Genomic DNA, 15671 nt, shown 5'->3' with positions numbered 1-15671 from the left:
CCCTCCGGGTTTTGCTTACACGGCGGTAACACACAGGTAACGGACTCGTAGATTGTCCTATCAGACGTCTTCTCGCCGGGAGGACGGTCTAGTCTTTTATAACGGATTGCAAACGACTGATCGGCTGCGTCGCGCTGCGCGGCGCAAGCTGCCTTTCTCTCGACTGGCAAAGGACAGCTATTTTTATGAGCGGAGCTCTCAGGAAGCCCAGAGTGGGCAGAGAACAAAGCCAATGGAGACCCATGAATATGCCCAGCGGGATGAAGGAAACCGGAAGATGCTCTGAAAGTGCTGTTGGACAGAAGATACTACCCTAATTGCAAACGTCGGAGTTGTCCGAAGCCAGACCAGATCAGCTGGGGTAGAAATGTGCCATTTTTTAAGCTTTCGCGGCCCCATTTCATCAACTGGCAACTGGGGGCTGCGGGGGGGCAGCAATCTGAATAATCGACAGCTAAAGTAGAGAGAGGCGAGCAGCTGGATTTTCTCTGCTTTATGGGTATTGAAATCATAGAATCATAGAGTTGGAAGGTCATCTAGTCCAACCCCCTGCAAGATGCAGGAAACTCACAAACACCTCCACTTAAATTCACAGGATCTTCATTGCTGTCAGATGGCCCTCTATTCTCTGTTTAAGAACCTCCAAGGAAGGAGAGCCCACCACCTCCTGAGAAATCATAGAATCATAGAGTTGGAAGGGACCTCCAGGGTCATCTAGTCCGACCCCCTGCACAATGCAGGAAACTCACAAACCCCTCCCCCTAAATTCACAGGATCTTCATTGCTGTCAGATGGCCATCTAGCCTCTGTTTAAAAACCTCCAAGGAAGGAGAGCCCACCACCTCCTGAGGAATCATAGAATCATAGAGCTGGAAGGGACCTCCAGGGTCATCTAGTCCAACCCCCTGCACAATGCAGGAAACTCACAAACACCTCCCCCTAAATTCACAGGATCTTCATTGCTGTCAGATGGCCCTCTATTCTCTGTTTAAGAACCTCCAAGGAAGGAGAGCCCACCGCCTCCTGAGGAATCATAGAATCATAGAGCTGGAAGGGACCTCCAGGGTCATCTAGTCCAACCCCCTGCACAATGCAGGAAACTCACAAACACCTCCCCCTAAATTCACAGGATGTTCATTACTGTCAGATGGCCATCTAACCTCTGTTAAAAAAACAAGGAAGGATAGCCCACCACCTCCCAAGGAAGTCTGTTCCACTGAGGAACCGCTCTAACGGTCAAGAAGTTCTTCCTCATGTTGAGCCGGAAACTCTTTTGATTTAATTTCAACCCATCGGTTCTGGTCTTGCCTTCTGGGGCCACAGAAAACAATTCCACCCCATCCTCTATATGACAGCCCTTCAAGTACTTGAAGATGGTGATCATATCATCTCTCAGCCGCCTCCTCTCCAGGCTAAACCTGCCCAGCTCCTTCAACCTCTCCTCATAGGACTTGGTCTCCAGACCCCTCACCATCTTCGTCGCCCTCAAGTCTGACTCTTTGCGACCCTGTGGACAAAGTCATGGCAGGGCCACCTGTCTTCCGCCATCCTCCAAAGTCTGCTCATATTCGTGTTAGTTACATCAGTAACGCTGTCCAGCCATCTCCTCTTTTGCCGTCCCCTTCTTCTTTTGTCTTCTGTCTTTCCCAGCATCAGGGTCTTCTCCAGTGAGTGCTCCCTTCTCATTGGGTGGCCAAAGTATTTGAGCTTCAGCTTCAGCATCCGACCTTCCAGGGAACAGTCTGGGTTGATTTCCCTTAGGTCTGACTGATTTGATCTTCTTGCAGTCCTAGGGACTCTCGAGTGTTCTCCAGTGAGGGCTCCCTTCTCCTTTGGTGGCCAAAGTATTTGAGTTTCAGCTTCAGTATCTGACCTTCCAGAGAACAGTCTGGGCTGATTTCCCTTAGGACTGACTGATTGGATCTTCTTGCAGTCCAAGGGACTCTCGAGTCTTCTCCAGTGAGGGCTCCCTTCTCCTTTGGTGGCCAAAGTATTTGAGTTTCAGCTTCAGTGTCTGACCTTCCAGAGAACAGTCTGGGCTGATTTCCCTTAGGACTGACTGATTGGATCTTCTTGCAGTCCAAGGGACTCTCGAGTCTTCTCCAGTGAGGGCTCCCTTCTCATTGGGTGGCCAAAGTATTTGAGCTTCAGCTTCAGCATCTGACCTTCCAGGGAACAGTCTGGGTTGATTTCCCTCAGGACTGACTGATTTGATCTTCTTGCAGTCCTAGGGACTCTCGAGTCATCTCCAGTGAGGGCTCCCTTCTCCTTTGGTGGCCAAAGTATTTGAGTTTCAGCTTCAGCATCTGACCTTCCAGAGAACAGTCTGGGCTGATTTCCCTTAGGACTGACTGATTGGATCTTCTTGCAGTCCAAGGGACTCTCGAGTCTTCTCCAGGGAGTGCTCCCTTCTCATTGGGTGGCCAAAGTATTGGAGCTTCAGCTTCAGCATCTGACTTTCCAGGGAACCATCTGGGTTGATTTCCCTAAGGACTGGCTGATTGGATCTTCTTGCAGTCCAAGGGACTCTCAAGAGTCTTCTCCAGGGAGTGCTCCCTTCTCATTGGGTGGCCAAAGTATTTGAGCTTCAGCTTCAGCATCTGACCTTCCAGGGAACAGTCTGGGTTGATCTCCCTTAGGACTGACTTATTGGATCTTCTTGCAGTCCAAGGGGCTCTCAAGAGTCTTCTCCAGCACCACATCTCAAAAGCATCTATTCTTCTGCGCTCGGCCTTCCTTATGGTCCAGCTCTCACAGCCATACGTTACTACTGGGAATACTATCGCTTTGACTATATGGAGTTTCGTTGGCAGGGCGATGTCTCTACTTTTTATTATACTACCTAAGTTCTCAAGTTGTCCAAAACCAGACCAAATTAGCTGGGGTAGAAATGTGCAAATTTTTAAACTTTCATGGCCCATTTCATCACATGGCCATGGGAGGCAGGACAGGGCAACAATCTGAATAATAGACAGTTAAAGTAGAGAGAGGCTAACAGCTGGATTTTCTCTGCTCTGTGGGTATTGTGGACTACCAAAAAGACAAAACGGCAGGTTCTCGATCAGGGGTGGCCAAACCTAAGAGGAGGAGGAGAAGACGATCGTAGATTTATATTTCTTCACCCAAAGGGTGATTAACGCATGGATTAACACATGAAATTCGCTGCCACAGGAGGTGGGGGCAGCTACAAGCATAGACGACTTCAAGAGGGGATTGGATCAACATCTGGAGCAGAGGTCCATCAGTGGCTCTTAGCCACAGGGTTTTGATGGAGCTCTCTGTCTGGGGCAAGTGATGCTCTGTATTCTTGGGAGGGGCAAGAGTGGGAGGGCTTCTGGTGTCCTTGTCAAGCATGGTGAAATTCCATTGATAATTGATCATTATAGGGTCCTGCCTAACACTGGTTTGTGAAGTATCAGGGAGGATCCAGCTTTGATCGATCCGCACCCCCATCCTTTGGAATCCTTTTAAAGTAAGCCTTAAAAGTACTGCATCAATGTATATGCAGCATTACTCTCAAGAATGTTACACTGAAAGTATCGGTCTATCAATAAACGTAGTCTTTGTATCAACTTCGACTCGTCATTCGACTCGGCCCCACTGATAGACCTCCTGATGACAGCTGTGGGTTTTTTTGGCCACTGTGTGACACAGAGTGTTGGACTGGATAGGCCAGTTTGGTGTAGTGGTTAAGTGCATGGACTCTTATCTGGAAGAACCGGGTTTGATTCCCCACTCCTCCACTTGCACCTGCTGGATTGGCCTTGGGTTCACCATTAGCTCTGGCAGAGGTTGTCCTTGAAAGGGCAGCTGCTGTGAGAGCCCTCTCAGCCCCATCCACCTCACAGGATGTCTGTTGTGGGGGGAGAAGATACAGGAGATTGTAAGCCGCTCTGAGTCTCTGATTCAGAGAGAAGGGCGGGGTATAAATCTGCAATTCTTCTTCTTCTTCTTCTTCTTCTTCTTCTTCTTCTTCTTCTTCATTGGCCTCATCCAACATGGTTTCTCTTATGTTTTTATGCTCTTATACTCTGTCCTTCTCTCTGAATCAGAGTCTCAAAGCACCTCACAATCTCCTTTACCTTCTCCCCGTCACACATAACAGATACCTTGTGAGGTGGATGGGGCTGAGAGAGCTCTGACAAAAACTACCCTTTCAAGGACAATCTCTGCGAGACCTACGGTTGACCCAAGGCCATCCCAGCAGCTGCAAGTGAAGGAGGGAAGAATCAAACCTGGTTCTCCCAGATAAGAGCCCAGAGATTAACAGACAGCATTTATTGCCTCATTCCCCCATTCCAACATGTTACTGTTTTATTGGTTTCACACGCAAATGCTATCCAGAACAAATGTTCTTTCAGTTTGTTCATTTCACTATTTTGCCATTGGATTCTAACTTTGTAGAAGAAGAAGATGATGGCAGATTTATACCCCACCCTTCTCTCAGAGACTCAGAGTGGCTCACCATCTCCTATATCTTCTTCCCCAAAACAGACACCCTGTGAGGCAGGTGGGGCAGAGAGGGCTCTCACAGCAGCTGCCTTTTCAAGGACAACCTCTGCCAGAGCTATGGCTGACCCAAGGACATTCCAGCAGCTGCAAGTAGAGGAGTGGGGAATCAAACCCGGTTCTCCCAGGTAAGACAGCTATGGCTGACCCAAGGCCATTCCAGCAGCTGCAAGCAGAGGAGTGGGGAATCAAACCCGGTTCTCCCAGATAAGAGAACTATGGCTGATCCAAGGCAATTCCAGCAGCTGCAGGCAGAGGAGTGGGGAATGAAACCCGGTTCTCCCAGAGAAGAGGCCGCCCACTTAACCACTACACCAAGCTGGCCCTTTCAAGGACAACTCCTATGAGAGCTCTGGCTAACCCAAGGCCATTCCAGCAACTGCAAGCGGAGGAGTGGGGAATCAAACCCGGTTCTCCCAGATAAGAGAACTATGGCTGACCCAAGGCCATTCCAGCAGCTGTAAGTGGAGGAGTGAGGAATCAAACCTGGTTCTCCCAAATAAGAGAGCTGTGGCTGACCCAAGGCCATTCCAGCAGGTGCAAGTGGAGGAGTGGGGAATCAAACCCGGTTTTCCCAGAGTAGAGTCCACACACTTAACATACCACTTTGCATTCTCAACTGCTGCCCACAACCTATACGCAGCTCTGGTCACTGTACCCAATTCCTTCGTCTGATGAAGTGTGCATGCATTCGAAAGCTTACAGTCCGAATAAAACTGTGTTGGTCTTAAAGGTGACACTTGACTCCTGTTTTGTTCTGTTGCTTCAAACCAACACGGCTGCCCAGCTGGATCGATCTACTTTAGAGACCAATGAAGTTTTCGGAACCTGAGCTTTCAAAAGTCAAAGAGCCCTTTATCCAAAACGGGCATAGCTGTTTTAAAACGAGAGCAGGCTACCGCCAGCCGTCTGACAGCCGCCGTTTTTGTTCTGTACTGGGATGTCAGAGTAAAAGAATTAAGGTGCACACCCACAGATTTCCCCCCCAAAAAAGAAAGAAAGAGAGACAACAACAAAAAACACCAACACACCAAGATATCAACCACCCGTGACAGCTCTCTGCTATACAAGGACCGTGAACAAAAAGAGTTGTCTGGGTGGAATTTTATGGGCTGGCATCGCTATCTGTTTCAGCAGCCGCTGCACCTCAATTTCCATGAAGACGGAACTTCCTCATAAATCTGCAAGGCAGAGAACATAAAGGAGTCAGACACCAAGGCTACAGCAGGCGGGGAAGGATGCTTGCTTAAGCATTACGTGAGGTTTGCTTATAGCGGAGAGAAGAGAGCTTGAAACTTGCTTGCTGCTGGACTTGAGAGCCAGTTCGGTGTAGTGGTTAAGTGTGTGGACTCTTATCTGGGAGAAGCGGGTTTGATTTCCCGCTCCTCCACTTGCACCTGCTGGAATGGCCTTGGGTCAGCCATAGCTCTCTTATCTGGGAGAACCGGGTTGGATTCCCCCCTCCTCCACTTGCACCTGCTGGAATGGCCTTGGGTCAGCCAGAGCTCTCTTATCTGGGAGAACCGGGTTGGATTCCCCACTCCTCCACTTGCACCTGCTAGAATGGCCTTGGGTCAGCCAGAGCTCCCTTATCTGGGAGAACCGGGTTTGATTCCCCACTCCTCCACTTGCACCTGCTGGAATGTCCTTGGGTCAGCCAGAGCTCTCTTATCTGGGAGAACCGGGTTTGATTCCCCACTCCTCCACTTGCAGCTGCTGGAATGTCCTTGGGTCAGCCAGAGCTCTCTTATCTGGGAGAACCGGGTTTGATTCCCCACTCCTCCACTTGCAGCTGCTGGAATAGCCTTGGGTCAGCCAGAGCTCTCTTATCTGGGAGAACCGGGTTGGATTCCCCACTCCTCCACTTGCAGCTGCTGGAATGGCCTTGGGTCAGCCAGAGCTCTCATAGGAGTTGTTCTTGAAAGGGCCAGTTTGGTGTAGTGGTTAAGTGCTCAGACTCTTATCTGGGAGAACCGGGTTTGATTCCCCAATCCTCCACTTGCAGCTGCTGGAATGGCCTTGGGACAGCTATAGCTCTCATAGGAGTTGTTCTTGAAAGGGCCACTTAGGTGTAGTGGTTAAGTGTGTGGACTCTTATCTGGGAGAATAAGGTTTGATTCCCCACTCCTTCCCTTGCAGCTGCTGGAATGGTCTTGGGTCAGCTATAGCTCTCATAGGAGTTGTTCTTGAAAGGGCCAGTTTGGTGTAGTGGTTAAGTGCGCAGACTCTTATCTGGGAGAACCGGGTTTGATTCCCCACTCCTCCACTTGCAGCTGCTGGAATGTCCTTGGGACAGCTATAGCTCTCATAGGAATTGTTTCTGAAAGGGACAGTTAGGTGTAGTGGTTAAGTGCGTGGACTCTTCTCTGGGAGAACCGGGTTTGATTCCCCGCTCCTCCACTTGCAGCTGCTGGAATGGCCTTGGGTCAGCCAGAGCTCTCTTATCTGGGAGAACCGGGTTTGATTCCCCGCTCCTCCACTTGCAGCTGCTGGAATGGCCTTGGGTCAGCCATAGCTCTCGTAGGAGTTGTTCTTGAAAGGGAGGGCTTCCAGTTTGGTGTAGTGGTTAAGTGTGTGCACTCTTCTCTTGGAGAACCGGATTCCCCCCTCTTCCACTTGCAGCTGCCAGAATGACCTTGGGTCAGCCATAGCTCTTGCAGGAGTTGTCCTTGAAAGGGCAACTTCTGTCAGAGCACTCTCAGCCCCCCCCCTCACCTCACAGGGTGTCTGTTGGCGGCGGGGAGGAAAAGGCGATTGTGACAGTTCTGAGTCTCTGATTCAGAGACAAGGGCGGGGTATAAATCAGCAATTCTTCTTCTTGGAGTGGCAGAGGGGGAATGGGTGGAGGAGGGAGGAACATCCTTCCAGAGAGGAGATACTTACACCATGAGCTTCCTTCAACAGCTTTGATGATCACATAGACACATGTGAAGCTGCCTTCTATTGAATCAGACTACCAGGTCAGAATTTTCTATTCAGGCTGACAGCCGCCCTCCAGGGCAGGGCCTTTCTTTGTAGCAGGGACTCCTTTGGATATTAGGCCACACCCACCCTGAAGTAGCCAATCCCCTAAGAGCTTACAGGGCTCTTAGTACAGGGCCGACTGAAAGCTCCAGGAGGATTGGCTACCTCAGAGGGTGTGGCCTAATAGGCAAAGGAGCTCCTGATACAAGAAAAGCCCTGATATTAGGCCACACCTCCCTGATGTAGCCAATCCCCCAAGAGCTTACAGGGCTCTTAGTACAGGGTCTATGTAAGCTCCAGGAGGATTGGCTACATCAGGGGTGTGTGGCCTCATATGCAAAGGAGCTTCTACTAGAATTCCACCCCTGGGCCACACACCCCTGAAGTAGCCAATCATCCAAGAGCTTACAGGGCTCTTAGTGCAGGGCTTACTGTAAACTCCGGGAGGATTCGCTGCATCAGGGGGTGTGGCCTAATATGCAAAGTAGCTTCTGCTAGAATTCCACCCCTGGGCCACACACCCCTGATGTAGCCAATCCTCCAAGGGATTAAAGGGCTCTTAGAACAGGGCCCACTGTAAGCTCCAGGAGGATTGGCTACATCAGAGGGTGTGGCCTAATATGCAAAGGAGTTCCTGCTCCAAAAAAAGAGTCCTGCTCCAGGTTCTCAGGGAGAGACTGAGACTAGAGTTCTGCTGGGCTTTTTCTACAAAAGAAGCCCTGTGTGAAACAATGGTGTCATCAGGGGGGTGACCCAGGGCTTTTTTCTGTAGAACAAGTCCAGCAGAAACTCATTTGCATATTAGGCCACACCCCCTGACATCAAGCCAGTTGGAACATAAGAGAGGCCATGTTGGATCAGGCCAGTGGCCCCTCCAGTCCAGCACTCTGTGTCACAGAAGAACATAAGAGAAAACCTGTTGGATCAGGCCAGTGGCCCCTCCAGTCCAACACTCTGTGTCACATAAGAACATAAGAGAAGCCCTGTTGGATCAGGCCAATGGCCCATCCAGTCCAACACTGTGTCACATAAGAACATAAGAGAAGCCCTGTTGGATCAGGCCAGTGGCCCCTCCAGTCCAGCACTCTGAGTCACAGAAGAACATAAGAGAAAACCTGTTGGATCAGGCCAGTGGCCCCTCCAGTCCAGCACTCTGTGTCACATAAGAACATAAGAGAAGCCCTGCTGGATCAGGCCAATGGCCCATCCAGTCCAACACTGTGTCACATAAGAACATAAGAGAAGCCCTGTTGGATCAGGCCAGTGGCCCCTCCAGTCCAGCACTCTGTGTCACAGAAGAACATAAGAGAAAACCTGTTGGATCAGGCCAGTGGCCCCTCCAGTCCAACACTCTGTGTCACATAAGAACATAAGAGAAGCCATGTTGGATCAGGCCAGTGGCCCCTCCAGTCCAGCACTCTGTGTCACAGAAGAACATAAGAGAAGCCCTGTTGGATCAGGCCAGTGGCCCCTCCAGTCCAGCACTCTGTGTCACAGAAGAACATAAGAGAAAACCTGTTGGATCAGGCCAGTGGCCCCTCCAGTCCAACACTCTGTGTCACAGAAGAACATAAGAGAAGCCCTGTTGGATCAGGCCAGTGGCCCCTCCAGTCCAGCACTCTGTGTCACAGAAGAACATAAGAGAAGCCCTGTTGGATCAGGCCAGTGGCCCCTCCAGTCCAACACTCTGTGTCACAGAAGAACATAAGAGAAGCCCTGTTGGATCAGGCCAATGGCCCATCCAGTCCAACACTCTGAGTCACATAAGAACATAAGAGAAGCCCTGTTGGATCAGGCCAATGGCCCCTCCAGTCCAACACTCTGTGTCACAGAAGAACATAAGAGAAGCCCTGCTGGATCAGGCCAATGGCCCCTCCAGTCCAACACTCTGTGTCACATAAGAACATAAGAGAAGCCCTGTTGGATCAGGCCAGTGGCCCCTCCAGTCCAACACTCTGTGTCACATAAGAACATAAGAGAAGCCCTGTTGGATCAGGCCAGTGGCCCCTCCAGTCCAACACTCTGTGTCACAGAAGAACATAAGAGAAGCCCTGTTGGATCAGGCCAATGGCCCCTCCAGTCCAACACTCTGTGTCACACAGTGGCCAAAAAGTTATACACACACACACACAGACACACTGTGGCTAATAGCCACTGATGGACCCCTGCTCCATATTTTTATCTAACCCCCTCTTGAAGGGGGCTATGCTTGTGGCCGCCACCACCTCCTGTGGCAGTGAATTCCACACGTTAATCACCCTTTGGGTGAAGAAGTACCTCCTTTTATCCGTTCTAACCCGACTGCTCAGCAATTTCATCGAATGCCCGCGAGTTCTTGTATTGTGAGAAAGGGAGAAAAGTCCTTCTTTCTCTACTTTCTCCATCCCATGCATAATCTTGTAAACCTCTATCATGTCACCCCTCAGTCGACGTTTCTCCAAGCTAAAGAGCCCCAATTGCTTTAACCTTTCTTCATAGGGAAAGTGTTCCAGCGCTTTAATCATTCTAGTTGCCCTTTTCCCAATGCTATAATATATCTTTTGAGGTGCGGTGACCAGAATTGCGCACAGTATTCGAAAGGAGAAGCTTTGCTCTATGTCTGCTGTGTACTCTGCAGCGCAGCCCCTTGGAAATGCTTCTCTTAGCTCCTCTCCTAGGAGTGCCTCTCCAAAAGAACCAAGAATAGCTGTGCCCATTTGCAATAAGCTTTTGGAGTACAAAGCAAACGGGGAGAGGATGAGCGGGGCATTAAGAGAAGCCATCTGAGGAGCGTCTGCCAACGCAAGACCATCCATCAGCCTCACCGCTCCTTGCCAGGCTCGAGATATTGATCAGCGCGAGATTGCCTCTGGGTGCTGGAACCTGCCTTGACAGCTTATCGGAGATGCTGAAGTCAGCTCTTGAGGGGAGGCAATCATGCACTTGAAGGGATTGTTCCGCTTCTTGCAGAGTCGTTTGCTCCGCGCTGAAAAATACCTTGAGGACAGGGGTAGGCAAATGAGAGACTGGGAAGGGGAGGGAGAGCCCAGATCCGGAGAAATGATTCTTCCAGCCCTTTCTGGAGCATCAGCTTGCTGAACTGCAGACTGGCCTCATAGACTGAAAAACTGAAAGGTGTTTTGCTTTTTGATACATCGCCTATATGAAGGTGGGACAGAGCTTCTTCTTCTTCTTCTCTGTCTGAGACCTTGGAAAGCTGCTGCCAGCCTGAGTAGACGACACCGGCCTTGATGGATGAAAAGCCTGATTCAGTTTAAGACAGCTTCATGTGCCCATGAGCCAATCTGACTCTTCGCCTCCTTTGTGCCACCCCAGCCCAGGCATTTTGTTCCCGTGGAGTGGGAGAAGGCCTTGACAGGTTATGGGCCCAGGTCTGCACCCTGCCTGTCAGAGGCCCGGTGACTAGCTCAGAGGCTGGTGGCAAAGTGTCCTTTGCAAGCTGTAGCAGAGAAGGCACTGGCACTGCTGAACTATTGTTGGCCCATGTGTCTTCAGCATCAGGCCCCACCTAGAGCCTCCAGTCCTCAGATGTTGAGTTCTTAGAACGTAAGAGAAGCCCTTTTGGATCAGGCCAAAAGCTCATCCAGTCCAACACTCTGTGTCACATAAGAACATAAGAGAAGCCCTGTTGGATCAGGCCAATGGCCCCTCCAGTCCAACACTCTGTGTCACATAAGAACATAAGAGAAGCCCTGATGGATCAGGCCAATGGCCCCTCCAGTCCAACACTCTGTGTCACGTAAGAACATAAGAGAAGCCCTGTTGGATCAGGCCAGTGGCCCCTCCAGTCCAACATTCTGTGTCACATAAGAATGTAAGAGAAGCCCTGTTGGATCAGGCCAATGGCCCTTGCAGTCCAACACTCTGTGTCACATAAGAACATAAGAGAAGCTCTGTTGGATCAGGCCAATGGCCCATTCAGTCCAACACTCTGTGTCACATAAGAACATAAGAGAAGCCATTGTTGGATCAGGCCAATAGCCCATCCAGTCCAACACTCTGTGTCACACAGTGGCCAAAATACCCAACTGCCATTAGGAGGTCCACCAGTGGGGCAAGAAGCCCTTCCACTGTGCCCCCCCCCCCCAAACACCAAGAAGACACAGCATCACTGCCCAGATGGAAAATTCCAACAATAACTGTGGCCAATAGCCAATGATGGACAAATGCTCCAGATGTTCATCCAATCCCCTCTTGAAGCTGGCTATGCTTGTAGCCGTCACCACCTCTTGTGGCAGTGAATTCCACATGTTAATCACCCTTTGGGTGAAGAAGTACTTCCTTTTACCCGTTCTAACCTGAATGCTCAGCAATTTAATTGAATGCCCGTGAGTTCCTGTATTGTGAGAAAGGGAGAAAAGGACTTCTTTCTCTACCTTCTCCATCCCATGCATAATCTTGTAAACCTCTATCATGTCACCCCACAGTCGACGTTTCTCCAAGCTAAAGAGCCTCAAGCATTTTAACCTTTCTTCGTAGGAAAAGTGTTTCAACCCTTGAATCCTTCTAGTTGCCCTTTTCTGCACTTAGGCACCTCAATGGAAGACTCCAAGTCACTGGAGTGGTCAGAGGGGGTCAAGATAACATTGACCGGAGTGGCTGTTTGCTCCAATGCAAGAAACACAGATGGCACACTGCAATATTGATGTTTCTCCTAATGAAGAAAATTTAGGGTTGCAGCTACAGGGTCTCCATACATCGGCTACAACTTGACTGCACCGCAGGTTGGGAGATTCCTGGAGATTTGGAGGGTGGTGTTTGGAGAGGGTGGGGGTTTGAGGAGGGGAGAGACTTCAGCAGGTTACAATGCCATAGAGTCCACCCTCCAAAGGAGCCATATTCTCCAGAGGAACTGAGCTCTGTCACTTGGCGATCAGTGGTTGTCACCCCAAGAGATATACAAGAACATAAGAGAAGCCATGTTGGATCAGTCCAATGGCCCCTCCAGTCCAACACTCTGTGTCTCATAAGAACATAAGAGAAGCCATGTTGGATCAGGCCCATGGCCCATCCAGTCCAACACTCTTTGTCACAGAAGAACATAAGATAAGCCCTGTTGGATCAGGCTCTGTGTCACATAAAAGAAGCCATCTTGGATCAGGCCAGTGGCCCATCCAGTCCAACACTTTGTGTCACATAAGAGGAGCCATGGTGGATCAGGCCAATGGCCCATAAAGTCCAACACTCTGTGTCACATAAGAACAAAAAAGAAGCCATGTTGGATCAGGCCTATGGCCCATCCAGTTCCACACTCTGTGTCACATAAGAACATAAGAGAAGCCCTCTTGGATCAGGCCAGTGGCCCATCCAGTCCAACACTCTGTGTCACATAAGAACATAAGAGAAGCCATCTTGGACCAGACCAGTGGCCCATCCAGTCCAACATTCTGTGTCACATAAGAACATAAGCAAAGCCATCTTGGATCAGGCCAGCGGGCCATCCAGTCCAACGCTCTGTGTCACATAAGAGAAGCCCTGCTGGATCAGGCCAATGGCCCATCCAGTTCCACACTCTGTGTCACATAAGAACATAAGAGAAGCCATGTTGGATCAGGCCAATGGCGCATCCAGTCCAACACTGTGTCACACAGTGGCCAAAAACCCAGGTGCCATCAGGAGGTCCATAAGTGGGACCAGGACACTAAAAGCCCTCCCATTGTGACCCCCCAAGCACCAAGAATACAGAGCATCACTGCCGCAGACATAAGAACTTAAGAGAAGCCCTGTTGGATCAGGCCAATGGCCCATCCAGTCCAACACTCTCGGTCACACAGTGGCCAAAAAAATCAGGTGCCATCAGGAGGTGCATTATTGGGGCCAGGACACTAGAAGCCCTCCCACTGTGCCCCACCCCCAAGCACCAAATATTCAGAGCATCATTTGCCTGGGACAGAGAGTTCCAACAATACGCTGTGGCTAATAGCCACTGATGCTCTAAATGTTTCTCCAAACCCCTCTTGAAGCTATGCTTCCACCACCACCTCCTGTGGCAGAGAATTCCACGTGTGACTCACCCTTGGGGTGAAGAAGGGCTTCCTTTAATCCGTTCTAACCTGACTGCTCAGCAATTTTATTGAATGTCCACGAGTTCTCGTATTGTGAGAAAAGGAGTAAAGGACTTCTTTCGCCCCTTACATCAGGGGTGCATGGCCCAATATGCAAGGGAGTCCCTGCTACCGAAAAAGTCCCATCCTCCATTCTTTCCTGACCTTTGACTCGCCTGGATTCTACGCTCCCATTAGTGCTGTGGAGTCCCAGCTATTGTCTGAGACAGTTTGGTGTAGTGGTTAAGTGTGCAGACCCTTATCTGGGAGAACCGGGATTGATTCCCCACTCCTCCACTTGCACCTGCTGGAATGGCCTTGGGTCAGCCATAGCTCTGGTAGAGGTTGTCCTTGAAAGGGCAGCTGCTGGGAGAGCCCTCTCAATCCCACCTGCCTCACAGGGTGTCTGTTGAGGGGGGAGAAGATATAGGAGATTGTAAGCCGCTTTGAGTCTCTGATTCAGAGAGAAGGGCGGGGTATAAATCTGCAGTCTTCTTCTCTCAGCCCCACCCACTTCACAGGGTGTTTGTTGTGGGGGGAGAAGATATAGGAGGTTGTGAGCCGCTCTGAGTCTCTGATTCAGAGAGAAGGGCAGGGTATAAATCTGCAGTCTTCTTCTTCCCTCAACCCCACCGACCTCACAGGGTGTTTGTTGTGGGGGGAGAAGATATAGGAGATTGTGAGCCGCTCTGAGTCTCTGATTCAGAGAGAAGGGCGGGGTATAAATCTGCAGTCTTCGTCTTCTCTCAGCCCCACCCACCTCACAGGGTGTTTGTTGTGGGGGGAGAAGATATAGGAGATTATGAGCCGCTCTGAGTCTGATTCCGAGAGAAGGGCGGGGTATAAATCTGCAGTCTTTTTCTTCTGGAGAGCCAGTTTGGTGTAGTGGTTAAGTGTGCGGACTCTTATCTGGGAGAACCGGGTTTGATTCCCCACTCCTCCACTTGCACCTGCTGGAATGGCCTTGGGTCAGCCAGAGCTCTGGCAGAGGTTGTCCTTGAAAGGGCAGCTGCTGTGAGAGCCCTCTCCAGCCCCACCCACCTCACAGGGTGTCTGTTGTGGGGGAGGAAGGGAAAGGAGATTGTGAGAACAAAGAACAAAGACTCTTCGGAGTGGGGAATCAAACCCGGTTCTCCCAGATAAGAAGATGAAGAAGATATTGGATTTATATCCGCTCTGAGACTCTTCGGAGTGGAAGGCAGGATATAAATCCAATATCTTCTTCATCTTCTTATCTGGGAGAACCGGGTTTGATTCCCCACTCCTCCACTTGCACCTGCTGGCATGGCCTTGGGTCAGCCATAGCCCTGGCAGGAGTTGTCCCTGAAAAGGCAGCTGCTGTGAGAGCCCTCTCCAGCCCCACCCACCTCACAGGGTGTCTGTTGTGGGGGAGGAAGGTAAAGGAGATTGTAAGCCGCTCTGAGACTCTTGAGTGGCAGGCGGGATATAAATCCAATATCTTCATCTACCTCACAGGGTGTCTGTTGTGGGGAAGGAAGGGAAAGGAGATTGTGAGCCACTCTGAGACTCTTCGGAGTGGAGGGCGGGATATAAATCCAATATCTTCATCTACCTCACAGGGTGTCTGTTGTGGGGGAGGAAGGGAAAGGAGATTGTGAGCCGCTCTGAGACTCTTGAGTGGCGGGCGGGATATAAATCCCATATCTTCATCTACCTCACAGGGTTTCTTTTGTGGGGGAGGAAGGGAAAGGAGATTGTGAGCCGCTCTGAGACTTTTTGGAGTGGAGGGCGGGATATAAATCCAGTATCTTCTTCTTCATCTTCTTCTTCTTCTTCTGATCAATAATAAATCCGCGCCAAAACTGCAGCGGATCTTTTGCAATTGGCGCCTCCATTGCGGGCAGGCTGCGTTTCCTCCTCGGCCATCCATCATCCCCCCATCTCCAATTGACCTGCAGCTGTCACAATGACATTACAACCCAGGACTGCGGAAATTATCCCCGGCATAAAAAAAAAAAACTTTTTATGATCGAGAAGAGAGCCTGGCCAGGGAATAGACGCTCCATTAGCCTTCATTAACTAGAATACCAGAGACAGCGAGGATGTGGAAAATCAGGAGGAGGGGGAAGAGAGAGGACAGGAAGGTGCCCAGAGCTGCCTCTTGAGCTAATGTGGCTCATTAGCTTCCTCGGA

Source organism: Heteronotia binoei, chromosome 3 (genome assembly GCF_032191835.1).
Source record: "Heteronotia binoei isolate CCM8104 ecotype False Entrance Well chromosome 3, APGP_CSIRO_Hbin_v1, whole genome shotgun sequence".
NCBI classification, from domain to species: Eukaryota; Metazoa; Chordata; class Lepidosauria; order Squamata; family Gekkonidae; genus Heteronotia; species Heteronotia binoei.
Note: the sequence above shows the minus strand (reverse complement) of the source record.